General features: G+C 44.2%; 1 long non-coding RNA gene across 1 annotated transcript; it reads left to right on the forward strand.

Moving 5' to 3' along the window:
* The first annotated feature begins 870 nt into the window (after positions 1–870).
* Positions 871–3071, forward strand: LOC144115753 (uncharacterized). The gene is made up of 2 exons (XR_013311531.1): positions 871–1626; positions 2669–3071. It is a non-coding gene; the product is annotated as an uncharacterized LOC144115753 (long non-coding RNA).
* Positions 3072–15331: the final 12260 nt, after the last annotated feature.

A 15331-nucleotide genomic window follows, 5' to 3' on the forward strand; every position in this document is an offset into this window, starting at 1 on the left:
GTGTGTTGAAGAGCATGAGAGGCATCTCCAACAGTGCCACAGGTGGAGCTGACATAAAGTATATAGCAAGCTCTCAATGCAAGCCCAGTTAAATTCTAGAATATGTTGAAGTGAGAAAACAGTCTTTTGGTTGCGTATATATGCAGTCTAAGGAAGCATGTGCAAATTAAACTCAGCTGTCACTTTTCTGTTAACCAGAACTTTCACAATACACATTGTTGCAATACTTCTGCCCAGGTATAACATGCCATTAAGGTCAAAAAGCATAGGACAGCAGATGTGTTAGCTCAAAACAGCGATGAAACATGCTCACAAGCTGTTGACGATTTGGACAGCACAAAGGGAACTAAGATTTAAAAAAAAAACTGGCTGAAAATGTCCATGAGACATGCTCACAAGCTGCCGATGATGACTCAGACACCAGAGATGCCGTTACTGAGGGAGCACCAGTGATGTGTATGGCTGTTCTCAAAGAGTCTGAATTTTATTTTCGCAGCATGACTGCACTGAACACTTTCCAAGGAAAGTGCAGCAAATGAAGTGTTAGCATGTTTCATCACTGTTTTCAGCTCACAAGCTGTTGATGATTTGGACAGCACAAAGGGAACTAAGATTTAAAAAAAACTGGCTGAAAATGTCCATGAGACATGCTCACAAGCTGCCGATGATGACTCGGACACCAGAGATGCCGTTACTGAGGGAGCACCAGTGATGTGTATGGCTGTTCTCAAAGAGTCTGAATTTTATTTTCGCAGCATGACTGCACTGAACAATTTCCAAGGAAAGTGCAGCAAATGCCATATTGTTGTTTTGATGGACCAGTTGCTGTGGCATAGGCAAGCTTACAGTAAAGACTTACCCTAAGTGCATATGAATGCATTGCTGGTAATGTACTGAAGTATTTGCCTAACTCTTTCCTAACTGTATGTTTCATTCTCACTTAGTAAAAACTATTTAAGCAAAAGGTTTGTGCAATGCCAGACAGTATTTGGGTGGAACTTTTAAAATTCTAATGTAGCAGGCCAAAGCGGGCTGTTTGTATAAAGTGCAGTCAGGTAACGGAAGAACCCTGGTGCCCTGAATTATAGTGAGCCTACCTTGTCATTCAAGTGGCAATATCAATGATCCTGAGTACAACTCCATTTAATGCTACGGGCTTGCAGGTTGCTGACTTGAGCCATGCTAACATCTGGGGCAATGTACAGCTGCAGAGCTGCGGGTTCAGGTTGAGGGAAGCCAGCACCTCCACTAACTATAAGGAGGCATTCTAATCCTAGGCATTGTTGATACAGTCCAGCAATACATAGTCCTTGTCATGCTTGCATTGCAGGAAGCTTGCTGTATCTTTGTGTGCAGAGCAGAATGGGCTGCAAAACTTTTTTATAGAGAACTAAATTTTTACACCAGACTAGCCATCCAAATTTTAGGCTGAACCACACTGGTCATAGGGACAGGTGCTCACTTGTCCTTGACTAGAGAAAATGTAGCTTTTTCACAAGTTGTGTGCTTGCCTTGCTTGTGTTTGTTTTTTGCAGATTTGATGAGGGAAAATATTTAATGCAGAAAGTAGCACCTGAATGTGCTGGCTGTTTGTAGACCCTGCCAACTGAAGATGGCAGATTTCAGGTGAGGATTATTTTGTGAGGTAGTTGCTGGGCTGCTTTGACAAAGTTCTTCAGCATAGCAAGCTCAAAACACAGCAGGGAAGAGGAGTGCCATTTGCTAATTTTCTTGAAGCCCGCATGGTCATAACAAGGGAACTGATATCCCATGTCAAGCAGCACCAGTAAGGGTACACTACAGGCCTCAAGTAATTCCTTTCTAGTCATTCATCCCGAACTTTTCCTCCTAGGAATGGAGAACTCATCCCGCTATGGCACCTCAGTGGCTCTGGCGTCTTTAGACTGCTTACCCCAGGGTTTGATCCTGGCCGTGGCGGCTGTATTTCAGTGAAGGAAAAATACAAGAATGCCAATATGTTGTGCAAAGTCAGCGCACGTTAAAAAGCCTCAGGTGGTGCAAATTAATCCGGAGACCTCCATTATGGTGTCCCTCATAGCCCATGTGTCGCTCTCAAATATAAACCCCACAGTTTAAAAAGATATTTCAGGCCCCTCATTCCCCACTCAGAATCTGCATGTGTGAGTAAATTTTCTCTGGTGCTGCTCAACAGAGAACCTCTTGACAATTAGCAAGCATTTCTCATCTTTAGGCAATTAGTGCACTCTGTTGCTTGTGCATACCTGCCTTGCATTCACTATCATTTTTGTTTGCATGTGGTGCACTTCAGGAAAAGCAGTATCAAGTGGCACTCCATGCTGCATACATACCTCTTTGTCATGTCGTGATGTCACAGTGAACTGCCCTTTTAGAGGACAGTTAAGAATATGTAGTTATCGTGGAGCACATAACTACCATTCATCTTATTTAACAAAGACAATACTGCTGCAGCAGACAAACAGTATTACTCATTTTTCGGAACATTGCTGGCGCAATGTGTCACACGGACTTATATTGCCGTGGTAGAACTAGTTGAGAATGGCCTTCCCTCACAATAGTAAAGCACTTCATAAATGAATTTGCTTGGCAGTCATAGGTATGGTGCTGTGGCAAAGTTGCTAGGAATTTGTTCCACTCATGCAGATACTTATTTCTATTTTTGTTTCAGGCTTTCGTACACCATATTTACTTACATAATGGATGCACTTGCATAATAAATGCCTTGCCTACTTCAGTCGCCAAAATTTGGGGAAGTTTAATTGACCACACCAAGTTTTACAGCATGTAATAAATGCACCAAAATTACCATTCAAATTTTTTCCCACAGACTGCATCCATTATGCAAGTAACTGTGGTATTAGGTTACAGAATGAAGCACTGTCAACCGTAATATGTGGCCGCAAAACTGCCTGGAGCCACGTGAAGAGGAAGGCTCCCAAGGCTCATCACACCACATTTTCTCCAGTATCCAGACATGGCACCCGTTTCATCCTGCACCTCACATTCACCTCGGGATATTGATAACCTGTCAGCTAGATAACGAATGTTGCAAATAAAATGTCTAACAGAAAGTTGCGGTTGTATGTATCATTAACAGCATTTTTGCTGCAACTTCCAGTTATTGTCCGAACACAATAATGATGGGAATACTTGAAGATTAGAAAAGTTTCTTTCATTTGAACAAAACGTGCCTGTAGGGTCAAAGCCTTTGTCAATATTGTTCACGTGTAGTAGTATCTCACTTCTTTTGCAGAAAATAGTTTCGCGCTAGTTCAATCTAAATGGTCACAATCAGCCTGTGGTGTCAGTATAAGGTGATGTCAAAATAAGGACTGTTACATTAATTAGGTTTTTTGAAATTAATCATGAAATATAGTACAAAATGCATGAGCTTGTTACTTGTAGCAAACGTGAAGATGGCATACGCATGAATGTCGCGAAGCTGGTCCCTGCAGTGCCGCATGAAAACCGATAAAATTTAATCACGAATGGTACATGTGTTAAATGCTGATCAATTAAGGCTAAAAATAAATCACAGACCATCAATGTGACTCATGCGGCACAGTATGCGTCAGCATTATGTTCCTGCCAGACGGAGCGCAGCAGCTGCTGACAGGTTCAGACTACGAATGGGTCCCATCAATCACCACGTGACACGCCCACTCCACTCACCTAATGAAATCCAGCTATCTGTGACACATCCACTCTCCCCACCCCTCGACTGTGATTGTCAACCGCTTGCCAACCATCTCCACCTACCCTCTCTTCTCTTTCCACTCTGCCACCTGAGGCTTCAGACGGATGGATGGACGAATTATTCCAACATGGGGGTTCTGATGCTGACGCATTACAATGATATTTTTGAATCACAGCTACAGTTTGTTACATGCCAAGTAGAAAAGTACTCGCTACACCATGCATCACAAGGAAGTACATTTGGCGCCTAAATTGAAATGTGCAGTGTAGCGAGCAGTTAGCACCAGGTGCTGTACACAGACACGAGCGCGAAATGGACAATGTTTATTACCTTATTAAGGCCTTTTCTGTGCAGCAGTTGCATGTGCACTCCCCCTGTACAGAGTGTGAAGACTGCTTTTGAAGCTAAGGTTGATCACATTGCAACGAATAAAGACAGCACAAACACGAGAACCGAACACACATCACTGACTCAACTCTTCGATGGTCAGTGCTATGCGTCTGGTTCCTGTGTCATCCCTTTTTGTTCTGCGACCAACCTTAACTAAAACAAACAACTTGCCCGAACCCTTGCTTTTGAAGCATACCATGCGCTAGCACGCAGTAGAGTGCACAGACTGAGCCATGTGTGCTATTGTAGCAGCAGTAAACCACGGGCAAAAAATACCTTTGTCCGTAAAGTTTCGAGACTGATTTATTTTCTTCTCTAGAAATAATTCCCCAAAACAAATGTTGGTGCGTATGTGTAGCACAATCTTTTCGGGCTAACCTGAGCTATTTATGTTAGTTGCTGAGGGAGCCGCTAGATGGCACTACATGTAAATACGTTGTCACTTGTCGTCTGCACATGACAGCCACACAGATGTAGCAGCTCCTTCGTGGCGCTTACGGCAATGAGACATTATCGCGGGCACAAGTTTTCGAGTTCCACAAGAGGTTCGTTTCGGGGAGAACGTCTGTGGAAGACAACACAAGGCAGGGGCACCCTTAAACCTCACAGAATGAAAACAACGTGGCTCGGATCAGGAAAATCATACAGCAAGACCGCACCATTACAAGGTACAATGCACCAACTGGCCCGCATTTCAACCCTTCTGCATACCAGCATGACACAAAGGTGTTCTGTGATGCCTGCAAACTTCTAAAACATTCTGCAAGACGCATCAGACTTGCCTACTAGACTTGCTGAGCTATTGCTGGCACAGCAGTGCCACAGAAAAGGTTACTGCACAAACACGACTACCAGTTTGTTACTATCACTCAGCAATGCAATGGTGCTAATATCAGCAATCAAAACCTGCCACATTTAAGAACATGATTATTTATCCAGCAAAATGGCAAATGAGCTTCCATACGATAAATTCAGAGCCAACGTCTCGTTGATGCAGCCAATATAAAGCTAACATCATGTGCTTGTAAACAACAAACGTATCCTTAAGGGACACAAGTGAGCCATACAGCAGTGGTTTCCACTAATGATGCATATGCCTAAGTATGGCAGGAGTCTACTACTACAGCTTCGTTTACAGGAACCCAAGGTAAGTCGGGAAAAGGCCTCAACAAGAACACTTGTACTTGATGGCGAATTTTCCTGAACTTAATCTTGGTGAGTAAGGACCGGCGTAGGTACAGTAATGCCCAGTGTTAAGCAAGACAGAACATGCAAAAGTGCCACCCACAACTGTGGCATGCTCCCTCTGTCCCAGAAGTGCCAGTACAAAACAGTTTCCGAATGATCTGACTCTATGACTTGACAATGCTTGTGTGCACATTGCCAAGAAGATGGGGCTGAGCAACGAACTGCTTGCAATTTGGTTGACTTAGCCCGACCCAACGATTACTAAGCATTTACACAAGCCTGAATGGCCAACTTGACCCGACATTGTCAGGTTCATGCAAACACCTAGTATTACACATGTGTAAACCCATGCAAGAGCCAATTAGGTCACATACAGTCCCAGGAGTGCCTACTCCGTGGTCCATTTGCCTAAAATTTCGGGCACGGCGCGCCCAGATGACACCACAATTGATTAATAAAAGCATAACAGAATATTAACAAAAGCATTACAACAGCACACAGAGCTCATAACAGGTTTGAAAACACAAATGCTAGGCATTATATAACACTTTCTTCTAAAGCACGAAAATTCCAATAATTCCGCCCTCCTGCACTTGCTGCAATAGGCTCTCGAATTTGCATGCATGCCATGCAAAAGCTCTTACGAGTCCCACTGCCCAGCAGGTGGTTACAACATACCGCATCACCAGCAGCCTTCACATGCATTCGCACTTCACTGGCTTCCTTGAGAACTTCGCTCACAGCTATACCATCTGCAGACAAGTAGGGAGTTCCGAACAAAGCTCAAAATCACACAGCCCGCCACTTCAGCCACCGGTGCAAAACCAGCAGAGCACAGTGCGGCCAGTGGAGTTGATGCGCGCTTGGTGCAGTCTGGCACAGCTGTCTTCACAACGTGCAACTTACCGGAATGCACCTAGAATGCCTCCTGACTTGCCTTACTAACGCTGAACACTAGTTAATTTCAGCACTACCTTCCCTCTTTTCCCCTTTCCTCTAGTCACGAAATTCACAGCAAAAACGACTCCAGATTCTTTTCCTCCTTACTCTGCTTGATTACAACTAAACCCTAAGATGCGCGACCATTTTTTGACAGTCTTCTAAATTAGGCTGGCAAGTATGACCATGCCAGCACAACTCCATCTAACGTCTGGTCTTCTGGTTATGTTGATGTTTGCTGCATTCACCGAAAATAAAATCAGATTTACAAATTTTTCCGAGCACTCGATTCAAACTCGTGATATAAACATAGAGAAGGGCTCCGTGATTACTGTTAGAAAGTGAATAGCAATGTTGTCTGGCTTTGGTGCACTGCGCTCAAAAACTTGGCACAGGTTGCTTGTAAAAACGGCCAGGATGATGACACTTCCATTTCACCTTTTGGCCTATTATAGCCTATAAAAGCTTCATCCTCAGCAAAAGCAGCCCCTTTTCATTAGAATGACGTAACCTATCATCGCTATGACCCAACTCTAATGTGTCCTCCTTGGTATCCCGTGAAGTCTGGCCGCACTGAGCTGCTCTGTAACGCAGTAAGCATAGCGCGGAAAGAACGCAGGACGAAGAGGAAACAGGACAAGAATAGTGCTTGTCCCCTCTCGTTCTTCCCGTGCTATGCTCACTGTGTTACAATGAATTACCAACCTGCCCAAGCCTATTCCATTCTGAGCTACTCTTTGTTATTACCAACTTTCTTTACATTGAACAAAAAGATGCCGGACACGAAGAATCACTCGCAGCTGAAGTCTGACAAAATGCGACACTTGTACATAGCATCAGGGTATGCATGGTCTGGGCACCTGTCTATCACCTACTTGATACACCAGTTCTGTCCCCACTCATAAACACCCAAACACTTGCTTCAGTCTCTTTAGCAATGAAGGCAAACACACTGGCTTACACAAACATCGAAATTACTTGCTATTACATCTTAACAAAAGTGTTCAGTGTCACATTGTTACTATGCTATTTTAATTTATACATGCCACCACATCATCTTTGGCAGACAATAAAAATCTCGCTTTTCAACAGTATGTGGGCAGTCACTGATTGCACAAACCAAATATGACTGTATACCAACAGAACGTGAACTCGCAGGATTACCTTAGAACTCCTACGTCGATGAAAGCGTGCAGTGAACATGGAAACACTTTTCACTTTTTCAGATGCGCCGCTCAGCGTGTGCACACGCGTTCAGTACACTCTGCCTGCGCCATGAAGGAAGACGGGTCACTCGGCCCCAAGAGCAGAAGTACGCATTGCCAGTGCATTCCGCAGAATACTCAATTCCAATAGCTACTATACGAGACGTAAGCACGGTTTTCGATAATCCAGCGTTCGCACTGTGCAGCTTTATTTCTTCGCTCTGTCCCAAGCATTCGGACCGCTGAGGTGGTTGCAAGCTACAGTCGGGTAAGCCTTGCGATTGTTCTGCCGACAATTGCTTCACTCTGCGATCTGGCAGATCAATGCAATTTCGCACACAAGCACCCACAACAGTCGTCAATCGGTACTGTCGCCATTTGGTGTCCAGATCAGTGCCTTGGACTGTTAGAGGGCGGGCTAGAAAAGACATGCTGCAACGTTCTCCAACCCTTGCTCCATGAGATAGTCACGGCGATGACGTATCACAGCCTACACACTGCATCGTGATGATTATAACAAGAGCTATATGTACAGATCTTTTCCGCAATGAGCTTGAAACACCCAGATCTGGGACGCCAATACTGGACGGCACGCGCTTGCATCCTGTTCACTCACCTTTAGGGACGCATGGGAGGTAAACACGCATTCTACGGGCGGTCTGCTGGTCACAAACAAAAAGGGCAAATTTAAATATCTACACAGGCCACAAAGACGCGACGCCGGCGAATTCTTCTCTCGCAACGACCGCCGACCGCGATTCGAAGCACGTAAACAACCGCCATGTTGTTGTTTTTCTTCTTAGCTCACTGACTGTAGGGGGCGCTTTAAGAGCGCTACCATCATCATCATCGCGATCTTCCTCAAAGAGGCGCAAATAAAAATAGCCTATATTGGGAATAAACTAGAAAAAAAACAATGAGTTAGAATTTACATTATAAATAAGATAGTCACTTATGCAGCTGTCGATAATCAACACACTCATTGAAAGGAAGCGCCAATAAAATTGATACAGCAGTGTCATTCACGAAAATAAAACCAAAACATTATGAATATGTGCGCTTTCTCCAAAGCTGCCTGGTTAGACTAAAGCTGAGACGTGCGACCATGTTTAGCAGATTTCTAAATCAGCCCATAAGAAAATTAAGCAAAAAAAACTGTAATAGGAGCTGGAAACGTACGACACAAAAGGGTCAACATTGCATGATCAACAATATGCACGCTTTGTCTCTTGCTGCGCATCCAAGGCTTCAGTGCATGTCTCTTTGCTGTTTCAAAGCAGCACAGTCTTCTATCATTGTAGCGGATAGAACCAAACCAAATGTAGTGTCATGAACAAAGCGGTCACATAATTTTCACTTATACGGCTCAAAATCACCTTATTTGTTATTCGAGTTTAGTTTCAATGACATGAAGCAACCACAAGAACCATTATAAAAGGTACTTTTCATCAGAGCACTTCGGATGGACTGGAAGCCTCACTCCCAACAGTGTACAATAAAACCACTCACACTAATCATGTTAATTGGCAGTAATGTGTACTTTACACTGCAACAGATGCAAGTCAAAAGATTTGACCATTCAAAATCATAGTGTGCTGATATATTGCTGCAATCTTCAACATAATCATGCTTGCCATTACAATGAAAATGACTCATCAGCACATGTAAACACGAGAATTTTTTGCTTTACACACATTTTGACACCACGCCTAGTTCACTACTTATAGGCTCCGTACAGTCAAGTTTGGTCACGAGCCCTGCGCCAACTAGCGCAGCTTTCACAAAACTGTGGGGCGGGGGAGCGGAAGCGCCGTGTGCTGCAGCACTCTCTCAGATGCTTTCACGGCACTGCAACTATTGCGAGTACTAGCGGAAACGACCTAAGAAATTTCAGGAAGCAAAATACACTACTGCCGGTTATGCTGCGTCCAGAATTATTACAGCCGGGCAGGAAGCTTGGCATCAAAATGTGCAAGTTTTCTGGTAGGCTGCACGACCGAGAGGTGGACTGTAGCAGTACGGAGAGTCAAGTCAACAACCTCTGTCAAGTTCAACGTCAGTCATACTGCCGCGCATTTAAAGCTACATTTTCAAATTGCATACACGTTACAACTCCTGCAACATGCATTTAGAATTTTGATAGCGCTAGAGCTACTTTCTAATTGTGGGCATCTAACCGCACTTTCGGCGTTTGTGTGGCTTCTCACCGTGCTTTAGTTTCTTTGATGTTTGTGATCATATCAAACACGTACGTGCTGTCGGAATCAGAAGCTAACGTAATGCGAGAGGGGGTGGGATTATTTCTGCACTGTGGGATTATTTCAGCACGCAAGCATATCACCTGAAATGTACGAATGCATGACGGGGCGTTCCTTCCACTGGTAATACTACCTAGCGACTGGGTAAGAGGTAGCGCTACAACTTCTTTTTAAATCCGAGAACTTGCGTCCTGTAACCTTTGCTGCCAATAGCACGTACTGACGACCACAAGTTTTCTGAATATCGAAATCACGAAAAAGCTGGATTTCCTCGCCTGCTGGAGGAGGGGTGCACTGTGCAGTTCGTGCAGGGAAGTGTAACGAACATGTTCCAGTTTGTGGCTGCATGCTTAGATCGAGTGCCAAGCAATTGCGCTTTTTTTAAATCTGTATGTCCCATAAACTTTAGTGTTTGCCTGTGTTGCGCGGCTTACGCATACCGCGCCATAGTGCAAATTAGCTGTTGTCGCTTTATTTCATCTTATTTTATATTCAGAGCGATGGCTGCAAATTTGTGTCGAATTAGTCAACAAGCATCTACACTAACCACCTCGTGAAAATATGCAAAAAAGTGCAATTTGAACGCATGCCAATTACTACAGTTAGCCGAGTCTATGCAACCAAGAGACCTTCAAGAGATGATAGGTATCTGACATGTTTCATACACCATAATCGTCCCTTAACAACCATGGTATGCACTACTCATTGGAGTCCTGCATTCCACTGATGCCAAAGAGTGAATTTCCGCAATAAAATAAAGCGCAACTGAATTAAGCCCTTCAGAGCGGTGGGAACAACGCATTGTTAAAAGCCTTTAATAGGCATAAAACCAGAAAAGGCCACTTGCGACATTGGAAAGCACAGCGCATGATGCAGCAAGAACACGGCCGGCGGTCATGTACAAAACGCAGCAAGGACTTGAGAGCAAGTAGTGCAGCCAGCGTGTTCGCCTTCCCAGTATCGTCATACCTGCCACGGTAGTGCTGAAAGCAGTGCTGCTCCGCAGCGCTCTCTGGCCACTGTATGGAGCCTGTGCTACTTACATTTATTTACATGACAGGCATGAATGCACACATGCATGCCAATCATAGCATGGGTGGCATGCATATGTAATAGTTGATATGCACCTCGTCAACACCACATATTGTGCATTTGCACACACAAATACTCATGAAAATTTAAGATAGGTAAATTTAATGAAACGAGGGCAAAGAGGTCGGCCAGAAAGATTGATATCTGGCCTGCTTCTCTGCACTCAGGAAGGGGAGGAGGAGAAGAAAGAGGGTCCTGATGGGTGCCGATCTGGTGAGAAGAGAGGTGAGAGTACGTGTACGCACATCTGATGGCGTCAAAATTCAAGAGTGCTAGCAATTACTGCAGCTTAAATGGTCAAGCACACAGAACACACACCAAAGTTATGGTATGGTATGGAATATGAGGTTTAATGCCCCAAGGCAACAGGGTTATAAGGGATACCATAGTGCAGGGTTACGGATTAGTTTTGACCACATGGGGCTCTTTATCGTGCACTGATATCGCTCAGTACACAGGCGCCTTGCATTTCACCTCCACTGAAACACGGCTGCCGCAATTGGGATTGAGCCCGTGTCCTTGGGCTCAGTTGTCAGGCACCCTAACCATTCAGCCACTGTGGCGGCACGACGGTGGCGGCATAGTGTACTTTTACTATACCTGCAATGTAAAAATTAACAAAAGGCAATTTCCCCACTTCATTTAAATTATTACAATTGCCCAAAGCCCTCCTTGGTTTCCATTGCTCTTGGTTTGCTACACACTTGAGCCTTTTAATTTTTCGTCAGTTCAGGTCCCGTGAGGCATGCAAAAAATTGAGATATAATCGTTGCCAGTTCACTTTATGTCATTCCAACTCTTCGCAGGTTTGTGTACGAGTTGATATAAATAACAACGAACAAAGTTGTGACAATACTGCAGTCTTTGCATGCCTCACGTGACCTGAACGCACCGCTGACTTCATAGTCGTCGTTCGGTTGTTTAAGCTAAACAGTGTGAGAGAAAAATACAGTTATAAATATACTGTCTCTTGTTGGAGCAATCCATGCAGTTGTCTAGGTTTTCCAAGCTACTGCGAATCATTCTAACTGAAAGAAAACAACTAAAATTTTGGTGCCTCTGCTCCTTTAATACCTACTGGGCCTTAACAATATAAAACGCACCTAAACATATCAGCAAACTGAGCTGTCTACCTTCAAAAATGTATCGATAAGCTCTTTTCTCATTGCACTTTTAACCATGTTGCCTCATACTTGTGGTGTGCATATGTTCTGACTGTGCATGTTACAGAACCAGTAATTCAAAAACCAGCAGATCCATCCATTCAGCAGCATGTCAAGTGAGGAAGTAAAAATAGAATGCAGATAGAAAGGAAAGGCACACAGTTTTTTCAGACCTTCCAAGTTGAAGACTTCATACTCATATGTGGCCAATTGTAACTGTTTCCTTATTGAAATTGCACTCCAGTCTAGACGTTTGCCTTAAACCATAGAAAAATTTGTCAACATGCTTCCTTCTACAAGGAATAACCAAATATAAGTAGACAAGCCATGCTTACATTTTCATGCATTTTTAAGCTCTTCACTATATGCACAGAAGCATGTCACATGTATGATGTGTTGATATTGGTTTATGCTGGTTCTTCACTTTATATTAAAAGATCATGGCTACTCTTTTTTTTAGCGTCCATTGCCCCATAGAGCTGCCATCTAAGGTGCAAGCTCATTTGAAGTTAAAGGTAGCTTGCCTAGTCACTTCTGAGTACCCATTCCAAAAAAAAAACAGATTTTCCACTCAAAAGTGGCAACATGCTGTAATACCAGGCATGCAATTAATGTGACACCTCATGCACTTCGTAATGATCCATAGACCTACATAAGGCCAAGCCAGCATGTTGTTCACGTACGTGCATAAATTATATTCACTTATACAGCGGTAACGTCAAAAAGAAACCCTTCTAGCTACAAATGCTAGCACAAAGTTCATGCAACAGATTACAGCATGCATGGCATCCAACGTCCATATGTACAGCATACTTTTACTAATAAGGCTAAAACGGCGCACCTCCACAGGGACAAAGGAAGATAAGACAAGACACAGTCTCGCCCTTGTACAGGTGTGCTGTTTTATCCTTATTATGCCATACTAACTAGCCTATCAGTCTGCGTTTTTACTAACTGCAGCAGCAGAAACAACAGCTGTGAAATTTGGAATGCATTCATGGTGTCTAGGAATTTAAGCTAAGAAAATGTTACACACAGAAGGTGCAAGAGACTGCTCATTCAGAGTGTTTACTTTTCTCTCTGTATTATGTTTTACTTACCATGCAATAACCCAACGTTTCCAAGCGAACCCTAAGGCCACATTGTGCTGACTCTGGCTACGCAGATGCTGAAAGCCTGTCATGCCTCCCACATTATCACAAACCACTACAGGAATGACAGAGCCAGCAAAACAAGTTTTAGCCTTGTCTGGCTTCATTCCAATGCTGAACGTTAGAAAAAATACACCAAGAACCATGTTACTTTCACAAGTTCTACTTATAGGTTATAAAAACACTTCACCAACAGCTTTCACAGATATTACAAGGTTAGGTGGTGTGACCATACTACAAAATTCGCTAAAAGCCTATCAGTGAAGAAAGCGGCGTAGGGACCACAGCTCATATGTGGCACGATGCGTCGCGTTGCGTGAGGTCTCTCCGCGGGAAACGCTGCGGCGTCGTGCAAAGCAGCTGTGGCCTACCGTGTGCTTTGCGCAACATGGGCGTCAATGCGAAGTAATCCATTACAGCTTGGCTAGTTGGTGGTTAGACTTTGCAGGCATATCAAACATGTAAGACGGAAGATATGTCCTTTCACAGGCTAGTGCAGTACTTCTTGTCCGCCTTCCTTCGGTACACAAGTGCCTTTTTTGCGCATAGCTTGCCGCCGGTGGGCACATATGCAGGACTATAGGAACATGGTAAATACCACAACTGACAAATGGGATGACAGAATACAGACATCGCACAGGGCATAGAGATGACATTATGCATGCGAGGTTGCCGTATCAGTACGTACAGGTCAGAATCAGTTACGCGGAACACAAGGAAACCATAATTCTCGACACACTCATTCAATGCAGGCACCGCCTTGCAAAATGTAGTCTTTACGAGCTTCCCATATCATACCACTAGCTGGAACCGGTCGCACTGCAAGCTTACATAATAAAGACAGCACTAGGGCACAAGTCCGGACGTTAGCGCGGTCAATATCACTCGCCTTTGCGCTAACCTTCCATGCCTTTGACGACACCACTTCTTTCACACGTCAATGCACCGCGCGCTAAACAACCATGTAAACAAACCACCGTGGCGATGGCAGCGATGGTCACCGTGGCAACCATGGAGACGCCAGCGACCTAGGAACTGTGGCTAGAGACGTTTCAAAAGTTTTCAGCGCCATTTTTACCTAATTTTGCGACAAAAAGTACCCAAAAAAGTACCGAGATAAACGCCATTTTGAAATGACGTCATTAAAAACCACGTGACATGAGGATCAGGTTCCTCCGTTTAGCCCTACGCCTCCCAGAGGGGGGTCGGCGAAGGAGCGCCTGCCTTCCAGGGTGCAAAATGTGACGAGAGGAGAGGGAAAGGCGCGGAGACGCTTAAATTCAAATTTTAAGTACAGATAACTCAGCTTCTACAAAGCGCATTTAAAAAATCCTTGCTGGACACTATTCGTGAAGCGGCGTGCATCAACATCCCAGGCATGCCGCAACTTTATTAGAGCCCCCTTCACAGCCCCTTTAACGTACACCATTAAGCTCGAGTTACGAGCTGATGCAGTTCAGTATACCTGAAACCATAGTATTCGGCTGGGGAGACATTTCAGGTATAGGTGTATAAGTATTGAAGGCCCCGTTGCACACAGAAAATAATTTAGGTTCCCAGTGAATAACATGCTTCAACGCTCGTTGAAGGACGAAGGGGAACACGGCGAGAAACTGACAGCAGAGCAAGTGCCATGCAGCCACTTAAAGAGGACAGGGAACAATTATTGCAAAGCTGCTCAGAGGGTCAGGGAAAATTTCAAAGGCTACTTCAACGATGAGGGACTTCTTGGGCCGCAGCGGTAGCGGAAGCATGGTCAAACGTTCTTATGCCTAAGCGCACCCCGCAAGTCATTGCAGGTTTTCGAAAAACTTCACCTCATTTCATGTACTATAACTCCAAATAAGCTACTGCTACTGCTGCTGCCCTTACCGTCTTGATCGGTTTTTGGGCCCTAACTTGCTAAATGTGTACTATGCCTGATAAGTGGTTGTACTGTAATGAAGTATTTGATGCAGACGACTTGACAATGACATGTTCGGAATGTGACCTGCAGTGCCTGATAAGTGGTTGTACTGCCATGAAGTATTTGATGCAGACGACTTGACAATGACATGTTCGGAATGTGACCTGCAGTTCCGTCTTGGCAAAGTGCAGTGGCATATCTATACAGTCGTTTCGAGCAATGAAAGAATCAACTAGAAAAAAAAACAAAAATGCTAATCTTACAAGCCTTCTGTTAGCGAACACGAAGCACAAAATTTGTCGGAAAATATACAGGCAGAACTGGCGGAAATCAACACAAAGC

The sequence above is a fragment of the Amblyomma americanum genome, chromosome 1 (assembly GCF_052857255.1).
Source record: "Amblyomma americanum isolate KBUSLIRL-KWMA chromosome 1, ASM5285725v1, whole genome shotgun sequence".
NCBI lineage: Eukaryota > Metazoa > Arthropoda > Arachnida > Ixodida > Ixodidae > Amblyomma > Amblyomma americanum.